We start from the raw sequence: 17,329 nt of genomic DNA on the forward strand, positions 1-17,329 counted from the left end.
GGGTCTTAACGGGTAGGGAATAGGGGCGTAGCCCGGTCTCTCATGACTGCTTCCTGCTGACTTTGGGCGTCGAGGGGTCCGGGGAGCGTCCGGTTGTCCTGATGATGTCATATCGATGTTTTGTCCGCTGGCATCAAGTGGCTGATTGAAGAAATCGCATCTGTCTGGAGATTGTATCTGTCTGGCTCTTGAGTAGCTGGGTCACCGTTAGGATGCTGGAAAACAAAAGTTGCATTAGTAGAAAGAAAAAAAGTTAGAGGGGAGATTTGGGGTGGAGGGGGTGGGCTTTAGGAGGCCAGGGGTTAAGAATAAGAATAAAAAGGTAAATGATACTTATTCCGTTAATTGAATGATACTTATTCCGTTTTGCTTGTGTCTGTTTTGTCCAGGTGGGTCCGGCTGGTGTCTTGGAGCTTAAAGAAAATGTCTTAAAAGAAATAGATTTTAATCATATATTCCTTAACATTTTAGGGGTCACTGCTGCAGTCAGTGACAAACCTGTTATGTCAGGAACTTGGTTAAGCATTTGCTTATCACCTGAACCTCTTGGCTCTGTGTTCGATGATGATTTCTGTAGAGACAACTGGATGGTTATTTAGGAATTTAGCACAGGAGTAAAAAATGAAAAATGAGACCATTGTTTTCCTTAGGGTGGAGTAGAGGGGGTTGGACCTGTTGTCCTTTGGAACTTGAGGGAACATGGTCCCGTCTGAGTTACCGTGTAAGGAGGATTGTTCTGAGCTGTAGGGATGAACGGTTTCAGATGTGACAGGTGAATCCAGTGAGGAATTCCCTCGAGCTTGGCAGCTGTGGGAGTTAGAAGAATTACCCTGAGAGGACCCTGCCATTTAGGGGAAAGGGGTAAGGGACGTTGACCTGGAGGTGAGAATAAAACCTTATCTCCTATTTTAACCGGCGGTGGGCATGCGTTGGCACATGGTTGAGGTAGTGAGTGATCCGTGAAGTCCCACAGCAGTGAACGTAGGTGGAAAAGGAGGGGAGTGAGCAGGTGATCAGGAAGGGGAGAGGTTCCCGATGGGAGGCCAGGGGTTAAAACTGGCCGCCCATACATGAGTTCAAAGGGTGAAATGAAAAGGGGGCCCTTTGGGAGAGCCCGGAGCCTGAGAAGGGCTAGGGGCAAAAGCCTTACCCAGTCGAGGTGAAGTTCTTGTGACATCTTAACGAGGGCATCCTTTAAAGAGCGGTTAGTCCGTTCTACCTTACCTGAAGACTGGGGGTGGTATGGTATATGAAAATTCCAGGGGATTCCAAGTGCCCTAGACAGATTCTGAGAAATCTGGGAAGTAAACTCTGGGCCGTTGTCTGACTGAAGAGAAGTTGGGAGCCCGAACCGCGGAACAATTTCTCGGAGGAGGATATCAGAAACTGTCTGGGCTCTCTTGTTAGAGGTGGGGAAAGCTTCAACCCACCCAGACATTGTATCCACCAACACCAGGAGATATTTAATTTTTTTAACTGTGGGCATATGAGTAAAATCCAGCTGCCAGTCAGTTCCCGGAAGGGAGCCCCTGGCTTGGTGAGTAGGGAAAGGAAAGCTACGATATTTGGTCCTGGGATCTGACTTTTGGCAGATCTCACAGGAGGCAGTGGTAGCCTTTAGGAACCTGATGTCCTCAGGTGTTGGTTTAATATATATTTTTACAAAATTAAGTAAAGCTTTTTCATTGGGATGAAATAGCTGGTGCAGGTAGGACAGGATCTGTTGGGTGTCAGGAGGTGTCTGCGAGGCCATGGGCTGTGCTGTTAGTACTCCCTGAGGTAGCTGAGGCAGACCTGGGCTCTGGAGTGCTGCTGTCTTAGCGGCTCTGTCAGCTCGATTGTTTCCCTTGGAGACAATAGAGCTGTCAGACTGATGAGACCGGCAGTGAATAATTCCTATAGCTTTAGGGAGATGGGAAGCTTTTAGTAAGTCCATGATATACTCTGAGTTGGTAATAGAGCCTCCCTTCGTTGTGAGAAGCCCGCGCTCCTTCCAGATGGCCGCATGAGACAGCAGGATATGAAACGCATATTTAGAATCTGTGTAAACATTTAAAGATTGCCCCTCGGCCAACTGAAAGGCACGGGTGAGAGCTATCAGCTCAGCCTGCTGGTTAGTAGTATGAGCAGGGAGTGCCTTTGCCTCAACTATCTCCGTGTCTGATACTATGGCATAACCTGCTCTGCGAGTCCCATCACATAGAAAGGAGCTGCCATCCGTGTACCAGGTATGAGTAGCCTGGGACAGACTGCCCTCCTGAATATGTGAGGGGTGAGGCAGTAGGTCTTCCAGGACCTCGACGCAGGAGTGAGATGGGGAATCATTTACATTAGGTTGAGGTAGAAGATTTGAAATATTAAGGGGTGGGCAGCATTGAAATGTGAGACTGGCGTCTTCCACCAGTGCCACCTGAAGGGAAAGAACTCGAGAAGGGGGTAGGGTCTGTAGACCTTTATAAGTTAAGAGGTTGGACAGGTTATGATGAGAGAAGACTGTAGTGGGTGCTCCGAAGGTTAGTTTTTTTGACTCACGAATAAGAAGTTCAGCGGCCGCCAAGGCACGTATGCAGGATGCCCAGCCCTGAGTGGTGAGGTCCATTTTCTTTGACAGGTAGGCTACAGGTGCGAAGGAGGGTCCCAGTTGATGACCTAGGACTCCCAGAGCGTAACCTTCCTTTTCTGCTACGTAGAGAGAAAAGGGGCGGGTTAAATCTGGAAGATGGAGTGCTGGGGCCTGGATAAGGGCCTGCTGGAGTCTCCGGAAGGGCTTGGTGATGGGGTGGAGAAGGGGCTCATGCAGAGAGCCCAGAGCTGCTTCGTATAGAGGGCGGGCAAGGAGGGAGAAGGAGGGAATCCAGGAACGCAGGAAACCAGCCACTCCTAGGAATGATAAAACCTCTTCTTTGGTGGAAGGAACTGTAAGAGATTGAATTAGTTTTTTTTTTGTCCAGAGTGATGGCCTTTTGGGTTGGGGTTATGGTTAATCCCAAATACGTTACCTGAGTGGTGGACAATTGAGCCTTAGAGGGGGAAACTCTGTAGCCCTTTTTGGATAAGAAATTTAATAAGGCGGCGGTATCAGTCCTACTAGTCTCCAGAGATGGGCTACACAGCATAATATACATCATTTCTTTTTATTTAGCAGAACGGTGGCAAAAGTTAGCTAGTTCCCGTAGAATATCGGGGTCAAAAGACCCGCAAGATGGCCATTTAAAGTTCCCCTGTAGGCCGTAGGAAGGCCACCTCTTAGAGCAAAGGTGGATGAGTGTAGATAATTTAACAGAAGGAATTAAGGCGTGGGGCTGTAGGGCTTCCAACAGCTGTCCCAGAGGAGAGGAAGGGGGAATTGGTTTTGAAGACTTAGCGCCCATGGCTAGAACCGTGAAAATATCCGCAGAAGGCACCCGAAGATGCCCCGAACACAGTTGCTCTGGACACAGGCGTCAGAGTACCCAGGGGACCGTGCTATGGGCTAGCTGACCCAGTCCTAGTTTTCGACAGGAGACGGGGGTCTAGGCTAGGAGGGGACAGTTACGCCCGAAGGCTGCCTGTTGCAGCCGAAGAACACCCAGGCCCTGTGAAAAGGCGTCCGATTTCACAGGGGGGGTGGTAGGACCTTGGCTGAGTCGAATTCAGCCAAGGTCGGGCCGCACCGTAGCGTCGGGCCGCACCGTAGCGGCGGTCACGATGAAGAAGAAGAAAGAAAAGGAATGAAACAGAGGACAGAGAACCAAAAGCCCCGGGCTTTTGGGCGCGGATAAAAACAGGTCTAGCCTAGGGCGGGAGGTCGGGGGAAGAGGGGGGGTTAGCAACCACACCCAGGACACGCCAGAGGAAGCCGGGAGCTCGGCCGGCCTCCTCCAGGTGAGAGGGGATGGTTAGCCAGCCCAGGTAAACTCACGAATTAGCCGCTGACGGTTGGAGAGGGAGGGCCGTGTCGAGATGGCTGGAACACGTGGAGTGGTCGCAGGTCGTCCGGTTCTGACCTTGTCCCGGGGGAGGCCCCGAGCTCCAGGAGGCGCCAAAACCCAGAGCCGAGGCCTCAGGTGAGGGCCCCGGGGCGCGAAGGTCCCCGAGCAGACGGCACCAATGTTATTATTTTTTAATGCGGGGGTGTTGTTCGGGAGGGGGAGACACGAGACGCGCGGGGTTGGGGAAGGAGAGACGAGACACGCGGGGTCCCACGTGGGTAAACTTTAATGGGGGAGGGTAACATACAAGGAACGGGAGTGAAGAGACGAAAGGAAAAAGGGAGGGGAGAGAGTGAGAGGCGGGCGAGAGAGAGCGGGCGGGTTGGAACGCCCATTTTTAAAGGGCTCTGGGCATTTTGGGAAAAAGTGTCCTTGCGCGTGCGTAGTTTTCCATTGTACCACTGGGGTTTGTAGTCCGCTTGGAGACTGTATTTTCTGCGCACGCGTGGCCTTGTCTCCAAAGGAACAACAGAAAATGTTCTCTCTTTTCCTTTATCTTTGTGCATAGATGGTAAACTGAAATGCCTGGCATCTCTCGCTCCAGGGGGTCAGTTGTCTTTTTTTGCATCATCACGGTAAAGGCTGGTAGATGAGCTGGGACCTAAGCTCTCTCTCAGGTGGCTGCTCCGGTAGATGGATCCTCCTCAGACCTCTTCCTAATGTACATGAAAATGCCACTTGACTTCTCCATCTTCCTTGCTAGATAGACAGACACTTCTTGTGGGGGAGGATAATACCTTGTTCATTATCTTCTCAGAAGCAAGGATAACGACTGGAAATAGGAGACATGAGAGGAATGTGAATGCAGTTTCCTTCTTCAGGGAGGAAGGAATAGATGTGGGGAAACCCAGAGTCTGCTGGTTGCAATATTTCCAACTGGACTATTCCAGTTTATGGAAATGATCACCAGCAAGATCTATCAAAGTTTCTTTTGCCCATGCAAAACATGCACAGAATTGTGTGGCATAGAAACCTAACCAAACCCGAATCTAAACAGAAAATGCCAGGAAAGACACTTCCATTTCCAGAAAGATGAGCAGACATACTTTTCTCTTCGTGCTACTTAAATAAGGCCAAAGACTCTGGAAATGGAGAACAGACAGACAGGGGAGAGTCCGCATTACTCATAAAAAGATGCTGTGATCATGAATAGAGGGGGTACCTATCAGGTCCCATCCAGAGGGTAATAGAGGTGAGTATAATCATGCTGTATGTTATATTTCTATGAAACTGTAGAAAACAAAGAGAAAAAGGTGTGATGGTAATTTCTTTGGGTTTTCTTCCAAAGTTGGGAATGAAGACATACTAATGCCAACAGACACAGAGTTCCAATGAGAACCTGCCCTTTTAGGCACAGGACTTGAAAAAGGACAGCCTAGCAGTACCAGAGTTGTCCTAGTCATGCCAAACACTACAGAAAAAAAAAAACTGTGATTCCGCTCCCCAACACTGGTAAAGAATGAACTGGGTGTCTGGACTAAAAAGGGCACCATGTGATGTTTACTAAAGCAGGGTCACACTCAGTAGGGAGCCAGGAATTTCGTGCCTTCTGAGTGGAATAAGTACCTTCATTGCCCACCATGCATCAGTGGAGACCACTTGAGGAGCCTCTTACATGGCGACAACAAGGTGCTTGCTGGGGAGTATCAAGGTTCCACTGGGGGCCCTTGGCATCAAAGAGCTCTACCAACCCTAGCAGTGGCAAGGAGCCTTGTCTTTGTGCACTTTGGTGCAAACAGAGACTGCAGAATACATAAACTTCCACTGGAAATGGTAATTTGGTACTCAGTTTTCTCCTTCCAGAATAGTGCCAGCAGACCCCAGCTAAGGCAATGTTTAAATGAGATGCGAAGCCCATAACGCATTATCCAAAATGATTTGTGTCAGCAAAAATCATTAACTATAACAAGAACCAGTAAGAACTAAATCCGAATGAAACGCATATCCATTAGATAATTTTAACATCTCTGGTTACCAGACAAAGGTTATAAAGGTGAGGTCATAACATGCTTCTAGTGATTGCAAATGCTCTTGAGGCAAGTGTGAGAAATCAGCCAGTTTGTAGAGCCTCCTTAAAGAAACAGAAGCTTTGAAGTGGAACCAAATGGAATTTAGAACTGAAAAATACAAAAACTAAAGTAAGAAGCATGGTTGATGTCTCAGCAGCTAAGAAGAGAAGACATGAAAGTGGCAGCGACCTGGGAGATGGGTGATAGAAATTCTGCACCTGAACAGCAGAGAGGAGGAGACAGGCTTAAAAATAGAGCAAGCCACAAGGACATAGACCTAAAATTCTAACAGTTGTGTCATCTGAATTCTGGAAAGAGAGTAGGCATAGAAACATAGTTGAGTAACATCTGAAAATAGCCCAAATTTGACAGGGACATAAATACACATATTCAAGAAACTGTGTGAACCCTGAGCAAGATAAATGCAGGAAAGTCTATACCAACACATGTCATAGCTAGGCTCAAAACTAAAGGCAAGGGGGAAAATCCTGAAAACAGCAGGAGATATGTTATCTTATGCATAGGAAAAACAAATTCAAATCATGGTGGTTTCATAACAGAAACAACGGGATCCAGGAAAAAATTTCTCAGGGTGTTTATAGAAGGAAACTGTCAACAAAATATCCTATATTTAGTGAAAATAACCTTCAGGAATGAAGAGAAACCAATACCCCCAATACCCACAACAGCCCCATCAAACCAAAACAACAACCTAAACTAAAAAGCAAATGTGTATTAGATGAATATCTAAAGGAAGTTCTATAAAGAGAAAGGATATAGGAAGGAACATTGAGATATCAGGACCAAGAACACAGCAAGCAAGATTACTGCAAGAAAAGAAGTAGAATTTTATTGAGTTTTCTGATTTTATTTGAGAGTAGAAGTGAAAGTTTTAACTGTGCTGTGGTTCTAAATGTACAGAGAATCTAAAGTGGTTATATTGAATATGAATAAGGGTAAGAATTATACATTTATGCTTCATTGGAAATGATAAAATGATACATTCTATGATAATTAAAAATGTGTGTATATGATACATGCGTGCTTGCATTTGTGATGTCTCGGTGTGTGTTTGGTGCACGCGGATGCAGGTTAGATGCTAGCATCCATGTTTGTCCTCACCTTCCACTTTGTTTGGAAATGGGTTTCTTTGTTGTTCTCCATTGGGTACACCAGGCTAGCTGGCCCTTGGATTCTGGGGATTCTGACTCCAATTCCCATCTTGCTAGATGAGCACTGGGATTGCAGGTGTACTCCATCGTACCCAGCTTCAGGGGAGTTCTGGGGACTTGAACTCAGGTTCTCATGGAATTCACCCCCTTGGTGAATTCAATACTATCAGATAAAACAGATCTCAGATTGGACTGTCAGAGACAAGAAAATATTGTATGACTGAAAAATGCCATTCTACTGGGAAGACATAGTGGCCCTAAGTACATATGCACAAGATAATAGAGATTCCTGATATACAGAACAGAACACTGAAAGACCAGAGAAGCATTAACAAACCTAGAGTTACAGCTGGAGACTGGCTTATGATTTCTATTGCTGTGAAGAGACACCAAGACCATGGCAACTCTTATAAAAAAAAAAAAATTGGGGTGGCTTGCATTTTCAAAAGTTTAGTCCATTATCACAGTGGGCCATGGTGGCGTGCAGGCAGACATGGTGCAGGAGAGGTAGCTGAGAGTTCTACAGCTTGCACAGGCAGCAGGAAGTGAACTGAGACATTGGGTGTGGCTTGAGCATATGAGCCTTAAAGCCTCTCTCTACAGTGACATACTTCCTCCAACAAAGCTACACTGTCTCTAATAAAGCCACACCTCCTTATAGAGCCACTCCCTTTGGGGGTCATTTTCTTTGAAACCACAGAGACTTTATTTCCCTTTCTGCAACAGTTAATAGAACAACTGGACAAAGTTGGAGAGGAATTCAACAATGTCATCAACTACCAGGAGCCAATCAACTGGTATAACACATGATATTCAACAACAGTGAGCTATCTTTTGAGTACCAGGGCAAATTATACCATGACAAGCTGTATCTTGGGCCATCACATGTCCTTCAAAAATTAAATGAATGAAATTTCAGAATATGTTTTCTGGCTCAATAAAAGCAAACAAAGACTTTAGACTTATGGTTTTTATCTTTCCAGTGGTGAACCTCATACATGCTAAGCAAAGACCCTGCTACACAGGTACATTCTCAGCCCCAAACAACAGGCTTCTAAATAGCCCAGTGGTCAAAGAGCTGTCAAAGGAAATGAGAAATACAACGAACTACATGAAAAAAGTGACATTTCCACTTCATGGGACACAGCCACAGTGTTGAGAGGAAAAATTGGCATCCCTAAGTGGATATATTAGAAAAGGAAAAAAATCTAAAATTACCACTCTAACCCCCTGTACCACACACCTAGGGAAATGTCAGAGTACATCTCAGTGGAAGAGTGTGGGCAAGACGTAGGTCCAGTCTTCACACCAGAACAAAAAGAACATAATAAACAAAAAATAAAAAGGACCAAATAAAGATAAGGGCACGAATGAAGGAAATTGAAAATAACAGCAAAAGCAGTTTAAAAGGAGCTCAATAAATCAGAGTTAGATCTTTGGAAAGATCAATAAATGTAATGATCCCTTGGCAACAATGACAAAAAGAGATGATACAAACTGTCAATATCATGAATGAAACAAGATATCCGTGTAATGCCAGAATATATAAAAGAAATCAATAAATAAATATTATAAAACTATATACATATCATACATAAACTTGACAATATACACAAAATGGACCACTTCTTCAAAAAATACAACTGACACAATAAGCAAAATTATTTTTTTAATTGACATGGAGTAATTTTACATATTTGTAGGGTACAGTATGATATATCATTTAAATAGTTCTGTAATTATTAAGGAAATTTAATTGGTAATTTTTAGATTCTCCAAAATAAACCTCCATGTACAAGCCATTCCATAGGAAAAGTTTCTAAATACATAATCTTTGTCAGAAGAGAGAGGAGCGATCCCTGGTCATTTCACACAGTCGGTTTGCATTACATTGTATTACTCGAATACAGTCAGACCGAGAGCACCCAAAGAAAACTATAGGCCATTATCTTTCTGAATACAGATTCATAATCTGTTTTGAAGTTTCATTTATTTGTAATGGTCTGTCTGTGTATGCATAGGGGTGCCAGTGTCCAGGGAGGCAGCAAAGTGTTGGATCCTCTGGAGCTAGAGCTGTAGGAGGTTGTGAGCCACCTGACATAGGTACTGGGAACCAAACTCGGGTCCTCTCAAAGAGCAGTGGGGACCTTTAACTGCTGCACCATCTCTTTAGCTCCCAGATACAAAATCTTTAGCAAAATGTTAACTAATACAAGTTGGGGAAATGTAACAATGTATAATAAAATTTAGTAACATATACTCCATTTTTCTGTGTGAACCTATAGAAGTCCAGAGCTGCCTCTGCAGCCACATACATACAGAACAGACCCAAGGCAGCCTACAAGAAGCTTTGGAGGCTGAACCAGTATTTAAATCTCTGCCTGAGACTTAGATTAGTGCTGAACTTTACATGAGCGGAATAGACCTAAAACAGTCAAGTAAGGACTTTTGAAAACGGAATTGAGATTGAAATTACCCCCAGAAAATGCGAAACGGTGTCTGTAATCTAAACCGGATGAGATTGATTGCATTCTGCGGACTTTAACTGGACAAATCTGCACACAGCACATGCCACATTCCTAGGAAACATTCCAGTTTATTCAATATAGAAGGACCCCTGGAATGTGACTAGCCCCCAAACAGTCGGACGAGAACAATGCACTTACATCGGAGTTTCAGGTGTTCAAAGACTTGAAAATGCACGTGTTTTTTAGAGAAGGGAAGAGAGAAATGTACTTGGATGTGAAGGGAGGCAGCTTATAGAAACTACATGATGTGAGAGCAATATAAAAATTCTAGATTAAAAAACCTGAACTTAATAGTTTGCTGTTTTGGCTCAGCAGCAAATTAGACATGACATAAAAGTCAGTAAGCATGAACACTTAAATGTATAAAAATTATCCAGCAATACATTAATGATAATAATAATACCTCCATTTCTGCTCTGAATAATAGAGGATGATATTTTGTTTTGTTCACCAAAGAGTATATGAAATGTTTCATCGTGTTGCAGGAGGCTCAGTTATTGGAACTTTAATGAGCACAAGCGTACACATGCGCACACACATGAATATGCACACGTATCTCCACAATGACTGTGCCGTAGAGGTCAGTGTGGAGGATAAGGGGATCTGCAGGCTTGTAAGACTTCTATGTTTTACTAAAAATGATAAAATATTAATTCGGAATAGATTGAGACAGGTTAGGCAGTCATATTATAATCCCTGGAGTAACCAGTAAACATGTGAGGATTCAGAGGTACGGCTATAACACTATTAGATAAAATGAGATTTTAAAAATATTCAGATAATTCCAAAGAAGACAGAAATGGATGTGGGGGGAAGGAACCAGCTGGGATAGACATAAGACAAATGATATCACAACAGACTTAATCCAGTCATACCAATAATCAGTGCAAATTACCTAAACACATCAGGGAACACACTTTAATATAATGATATGTGAACATTGAAAGATGAGAAAAAGATGATTGTACACACAATAAGAAAGACGGAGTGCCATGTTAATATTCGACAAAGATGATTTCAGAGCAGGGGATACTGCTAGAAGGAAAGGGGTATTGATCCACACAGAAGATAAAGCAGTTCTAAAATATGCCGGGCCATTGCTGCAGTGTGGGAAAGTGGCCCGTGTACACGGCATAGCGATGCTTTGATTAAGGGGAAACACACAGCGGTGGTTCCCTAAATCGAACCACTTTGTGACAGTGTAGGCATCTTGGTTTGCGTAAGAGTATTCTGTGATGTCCACATAAAGATGGAACTGCCTAAGACACCGTTCTCAGAGAGCATCCTCATGGTTAAAGCGATAGGTCACTGCAATTGTTGATAACATGTTTAACAAATATTCTCCACGTGTTTTGTTGTCTTCAAAACAGTTTACTTTGAGCATCATAGGCAAAGGCAAAAAGGAACAATAGTCCTTATTAGAAATACACAGTTATGAAATGGAGAGATGACTCAGGGCGCAGGGCTCACTGCTATAATCTATGTTATGTTGGAAAACGGTCCTGTGCTGTCTAAAGTCATTGAGAAGCCGGCTCTGGAAGAGGGGTTGTGCTCCTCCCCGCTGCAGACCCACGTGACTGTATCTCAAAGTGTCTGGAAATGGGCGGTCCACCCCAACTCTGCCATCTGCAGGGCGAAACAGCTCAAGGGTAAAAACTGTGGTGCCCTTGAGAACAGCTAGAAGATTAAGCTGGTTCTAGTGGAAGTTACTGCTGTTTATCCCATAATAAAAATACAGCTGCAGAGGGGCGAGGACCTGAAAGTCCAGCCCTTGGAAGCTCAGCCATGGAGAGAAAGCTCTCCTCCAAACTTTAGCTGATGGTGCCAACTTCCCCGATCAGTTTCTGCTGGATGTCATTTGTGTCCAGTTTGGTGATGTCATTTCTAGCTGCTGCTATTTGTTCTTTTACTTGGCCACCTCACCTGAGGGGACACTCTGCTCTGCCAAGCGCTCTATCTGGAACTTCAGCTGGCAACCTTAAAGGGGCTTTCCCATTCGACTTTTGCTGGATTGTTTGAGCACCTGATTTGATGATGTTTTGCTGACTGTCTGTTGTCTGTATGTCTGCCTGCCTGCCTGCCTGCCTGCCTGCCCGCTACTTGTTTGCTTTGGCTAGCTATATGCTTAATAAACTCACTCATTCAACCAACATTGTGGTTCTTGTAGAGCATTCTCTGGACTGTAGAGAACCCTGCCCATGTATGAGGAGAGATCACCAATACCCACATAAGAGCAGGCATGGAGGTTTGGTTATAATCCCAGATGAAACTGTGTGTGTGTGTGCGTGTGTGTGTGGCCGGGGGTGGGGAATGGGGTAGGGGGACAGCTCACTGGCCAGTGGCCTAGCTGAAATAGTAAGCTCCAGGTAGTAGGTGACTCTGTGTCAGAAAATAGGGTGGAGAGGCATAGAGCTCTCTCTCTCTCTTTCTTTCTCTTTCTCTCTCTCTCTCTCTCTCTCTCTCTCTCTCTCTCTCTCTCTCTCTCTTTCTCTCTCTCTCTCTCTAATTTTTGTTTGTTTGCTTTTGTTTTTCAAGACAGGGTTTCTCTTGGCTATCCTAGAACTTGCTCTGTAGACCAGGCCGGCTTCGAACTCACAGAGATCTGCCTGCCTCTGATTTTCGAGCTCTGGGATTAAAAGTGGGTGCCATTTAAAACAGAAAAAGGTCATATGTATCCTATCCTACAACAGCTTACTAAAGTAACTCCTGGTTGTTTCCTAATTAATGAAGTGTCCTTGCTAGCCTGCGTTCATCTCTTACCATCTGAGGAAAGGCATTATGAGCCAATATGGCAGACGGTTTCTCAGGGGCTGGTTCCTCATTCCCGACTCTACGGAGTGGAGTGTGAATGTTTGAAACTGTAAATCAGGCCTGCGGTACAAAGCTTGTATGCTAACAGTATCTGTTCTGTCTTTGCTTGCAGATTGCTTTCTGCCTAAAGAGACCCTCTGGAATCCAAAATCCTCCCCTGAGAGAGTCTCCAGGCTCCCAGCTTCCATGTTCGCCCATCTTTATTGCCTATAGGATACTCGGCAGGTGAGTTAGAGTCTGACGTGTCTATGATTCCTCCCTAAGTCACAGATTTGAATGGAACCCTAAGGCAATGGGATCTAGCCATGAGTCATGCCCATGAGAGAGTCCTCTAAAAGGCACTTCCGGAGTGTTTCTCCTTCAGGTTTGGAAAGTCCTTATCAGGTTCCCATTTCCTCCTGGGAGCTGATGGGCCTGTCGCTAGCTATTGACCCATAGGCCCCCTGTTTCTTTAAGTCACAGAGTGGAATCTCTTGAGGAAAGTCAGAAGTCAAAAAGATAAACAAAAGCATCAAAATGTAATGATCAGGAACAAACATTGAGTCAAGTACTTATGTCCATAGATGGATGTCATTATAATCAGCATTGCAGGGGGCTCCTGTAGCACGGTTATGCATGGGTACCATGGACACACCCATACCCCCACACCTCCACCCACACCCTTACACACCCACCCCCCACACTTACCCCAACCCCATATACACCGACACACAGACATACACACACTCATGCATACACACATGCACGCACACACACACACATGCACACACATGCATGTGCACACACACAAGCACACACACGTGCACACACACATTTGCACACACACGCACACACAGCTGTAGCCTACACTTCGCTCAGGACAAGTTCTACAACAACTCTAAATAAAACATGAGCAAACAGGAAGCAGATGAAAATATTAATATTGCATGATCAAAGAAATTTACTTCATGGATGTGAGGATGTTTCAATATTTGTATTTACTAATGTATTTCACATTAGTGATCAGATGGGAGAACCGAATGGCTATCTCCCTGAATCTCTTTGAGAAAATTCAACACCTCTTCTTGACTTTTAAAAAAGGCTCAAAAGGAGAATCCGTATATATTAGCCTACTCTGCAAGCTCCAACTTCCTCGCCTAACGGAATGAGGGGAAGCGAACATCCACAAACCAGGGGCTGGGGAAGGACATTCCTTCTCTTGAGCAATTGTCATAGTCGCTGGCATTCTGAACACAATCAGAGAAGAGGAAGATGCCAGTGGTTTCGAAGTTGGAGTAAAGGCACACAGTTATAATCATCGGCAGGTATCACGGCTGCCTCAAGTCTGTAGCACGGAATACATGGAACTATTGTCTGGTGAGACAATTTAGTAAGTTAATGGAACAAAAATCATATAAGGAAACCAGTAACCCTCATATTTGTAAACTGTACCAATAGGAAATAAACAAAAGGAAACGCTTACAAACTATTGAAGAAGCCTGACAAGAACTAGAAGGTCTGTAGGTAGAACGGTGTAAGAACTGCTCATGGTCACAAGGAGTGGGCCCGGCACAGATGAGCTGGGACTCGGTTAACACAGCATCTCCACGAAGACCTTCGTTGTCTCAAAGACAAAGAAAAGTTAAAGTACACTTTCAGTAAGATGTGAGCTGGATTGCTTAGGAACTAGCAACATAGTTATAGCATTGATCTGGAAAGTAAGAGTCCTGGTGACCGAGGAAAATTCTAAAAATTAAAAATAGTTGTCACATGACTGCCTCTATCAGATAGGAAAATGTAATCTTCAAAACAATGTGACACTGGACCTAACTAGATAAACAGACTAGTGGAAAATCAGTCTGAAGATAGAGCTCGGAGCATGGAGGAATTTACTGTGTAATAAACATGTCTTTCACATCGGTGGGTGGGCTGATTGCATGGTGACACTTAGCCCTGTTCCCGCCTCTCATGCTCTCTGTTGGCAAAGATCCTGGCTGGGAGCCAGCGAGCTGCATCCCCAGAACCTATCCTCAGACGCCTTCAGTTAGGTTCTGCAACTGAGACGAGCCTGGTACTGAGTGCAGGGCGAAGATAACCTCTGAGCTTCTTTTATTTTTATTGAGAATTTAATGCCCATATATAATGTGTTTTGACATAGCCCACCCCCATTCCGTCCCTTCCATTTCCGCTCCTATTTCTCCACCACTTTTACCTCCCAAACTTACATGCCTGCTTGCTCTATTAATACCCCCTACTTTCTTCTTCCTTTCCCCACACTGAGTCCACACTACCAGGATACGTGTATCTAACCTGGAGTACCCACAGAAGGCAGAGAACTAGTAAGGGACCGTGATGGGGTCGGGATTTCAAGGAAAGGGGATCAATCATAGAGAGAATGAAGGAAGAAAGGGGAATGATGGGGCAGGAAAGATTAAATGGAGGAGAGATGGGGTGCCAGGTCTAGAAAACGGGGAGAGGTAACCACCACCAAAGAGCTTTCAAAATGCTGTATGGAAACCTAATATAGACATTTCTTAAAATATACATATACACATACCCATATATGTATATACACATACACAAAGAGTTTAATGGAGCTACCCAATAATGGGGAAAATGCCTTTCTCAGTCACCAGAGCTATCACATAAGAAGCCCAGTGACAGGTCTGAGCTATCTTCATCCAACTATGGCTGCTTCTGGTAGCAGCAGCCTCACCAGTGGCAGGCAGCTCGCACGCTATGGGAATTCACGAGATGGCTGTGGTTTTAAGGGCATCATTAAAGTGTAGGTCTCAGGGTTCCTGTAGTGCAGGTTCCCAGAACACCTGTGTGTGTGTGTGTGTGTGTGTGTGTGTGTAGCTCAGCTGTGAGCACAGCCTGGTGGTGTCCAGCCCTGAGGCTCCCACAGCTTCTTGACAATCAAATTCCTTACCTTTTTTTTTTTGCTTCTTTCACTCTTCTAACGTCTTTGTATCAAATTATTTTCTTTTCAAAATATCTAGAATACTTTCAGATTTCCTGAGCACAAACTAACTGATTTAAGAAAAAAGTAACTATTAAATATTGATATTGGTGTTATTATAGGTCATCAGCTCCTGGAGAAAAAGACTTTGAGTCCCCACGTCATACCTTGTATTAAAACATGTCTCAGTTAATCAGTGACTGAAAAAAAATGTCGTAGAAATACACAAGAAAACACGGCATATTTTAAAGCATAATCTCAAAATTGAGATATTACTAAGCTTTAACATGCTACAGACAATAGAAACATTTCAAAATTTAATTTCATAATAGAGTTGGAATGTGAAAAAAATCCCACCATGAAGGAAGTCAACAAACAGGAAAAGTGCTTGGAATGTTTAACTCTAGACAAACACCAAGACCCCTGCAGGAAGAACAACAAAGATCCTGGATGGAAGGGAAGATAAGTGGGCCTTTAAAACAAGCACGCACAATTCTCTAATACAGCCTGGGATTTTCCCAGTTGGGAAGTTTCTGATTACAAATTCAAGCTCCTTACCAATTATTGGACTGTCTAAAGCTCCCATTTCTCTGTGATCCAGTGCCGTGTAGACATCCATTTATTCTGTTGTCTGATTTTAAGATATTCTTTTATAAATCTTATTTACATTATTTTCAGTCATAATATATCATCTTTTGTTTTTTAATTTTTTTCTTTTGATATAAGGTTTCTCTGTAGCTTTGGTGCCTGTTCTGGAACTAGCACTTGTAGACCAGGCTGGCCTTGAACTCACAGAGATCTATCTGCCTGCCTCTGCCTCCTGATTGCTGGTATTAAAGGTGTGCACCACCACCCGGCTTTCTCCTTTTTCTTAATTAATATGCTTTAAGTTCTGTGACCATTGCTTTTCTTGGGAAGGATTGGACATGTCTCTGACCTTGATTGTGGTGAAGGGATCGAGTTATATGTAGTATTCTAACTCATCCAAATGTCCACAGTAGTATGTATTGCTCTTCATCTCGATTATACCCTTATAAAGCTGCTAATGTACTCAGTCACTCATAGTAAGGACAGTGTACATTTAAATCACAGCGGATTCATTCTACACATCATGTAAGCGATGGCACAAAAGCAGTTGGTAACTTACTGTGGTGTGTGTTTTAAAATATATTCATAAATCTTTTGAATTCTTGTCCCTCAGGATATCAGGCTTAGCTTTATCCCCTTTGGGTATGGACTGGACTTAGTGACTTGCTTTTCTAAACATCACAGACAGGATGGTTGTGACTTCTGAGACCAGATCTTGAAAGACGCTGCTGATGCCTGCTCGCCTTCTCTCTGGGGAAGACACCACAGAGTCCCCGTGAAGTCCACACGGTAAGAGACTGAGGCTTTCTGCCACGAGGTGCCTGTGTAAGACATTTAATCCCTTCACTCTGCCTAAGTCTTAAATGACTGTGTCCTCAGCCAGCTTGCTGCGCTACAGTGATGGCATCACCCGGCCAATCTCCTTTTAAACTCCCGACTCACAGAAACGGAGATAGGACATGTTCTAAGCTATTAAACATGTGGTCATTTGTTACACAGCAATAGATAACTAATGAACTTCCCGTGTAGCGAGTGTGTGGGAATAGCCAGGCACCCTCATATACTGTTAGTAAGAATATAAATCAGATCATTGCTATGGAGACATATTAGGCAACATCAGTTACAGGAAGAGTACATTTAGAAATGCTGCCGAAGATACACTTGCACAGGTGTGCAGCGTTAATTAAGCAACACTATTATTATTGTAGCCATTTTTGCAATGGGAAAAAAAACCTGGAAGCTATCTAAATGTGACTGTTCCTGGGACCAATTACATAAATAGGCTATATCCACACAATGGCGTTCTATG

This window comes from Chionomys nivalis, chromosome 15, assembly GCF_950005125.1.
Source record: "Chionomys nivalis chromosome 15, mChiNiv1.1, whole genome shotgun sequence".
NCBI lineage: Eukaryota > Metazoa > Chordata > Mammalia > Rodentia > Cricetidae > Chionomys > Chionomys nivalis.